Source organism: Octopus bimaculoides, chromosome 22, assembly GCF_001194135.2.
Source record: "Octopus bimaculoides isolate UCB-OBI-ISO-001 chromosome 22, ASM119413v2, whole genome shotgun sequence".
NCBI lineage: Eukaryota > Metazoa > Mollusca > Cephalopoda > Octopoda > Octopodidae > Octopus > Octopus bimaculoides.
Genome location: NC_069002.1, coordinates 5,089,889 through 5,090,206, shown reverse-complemented (window position 1 = coordinate 5,090,206; position 318 = coordinate 5,089,889).

Below are 318 nucleotides of genomic sequence, written 5' to 3'. Positions count from 1 at the left end.
ACCTCGGCGGAATTTGAACTCAGATCGTAAAGACAGACAAAATACCGCTAAGCATTTCGCCAGGCGTGCTAACGTTTCTGCCAGCTCGCCGCCCTAAAAGATATTTGATATTTCTTTATTGCCCACAAGGGGCTAAACATAGAGGGGACAAGCAAGGACAGACAAAAGGATGAAGTCGAATATATCTGCTACTACATATATAAATGCAAACACACACAGACGCATATACGTGTGGGTGTGTATGCATGGGTGCACGCATGCACATACACACACACTATATATATATATATATATATATATATATATATATATACAAAT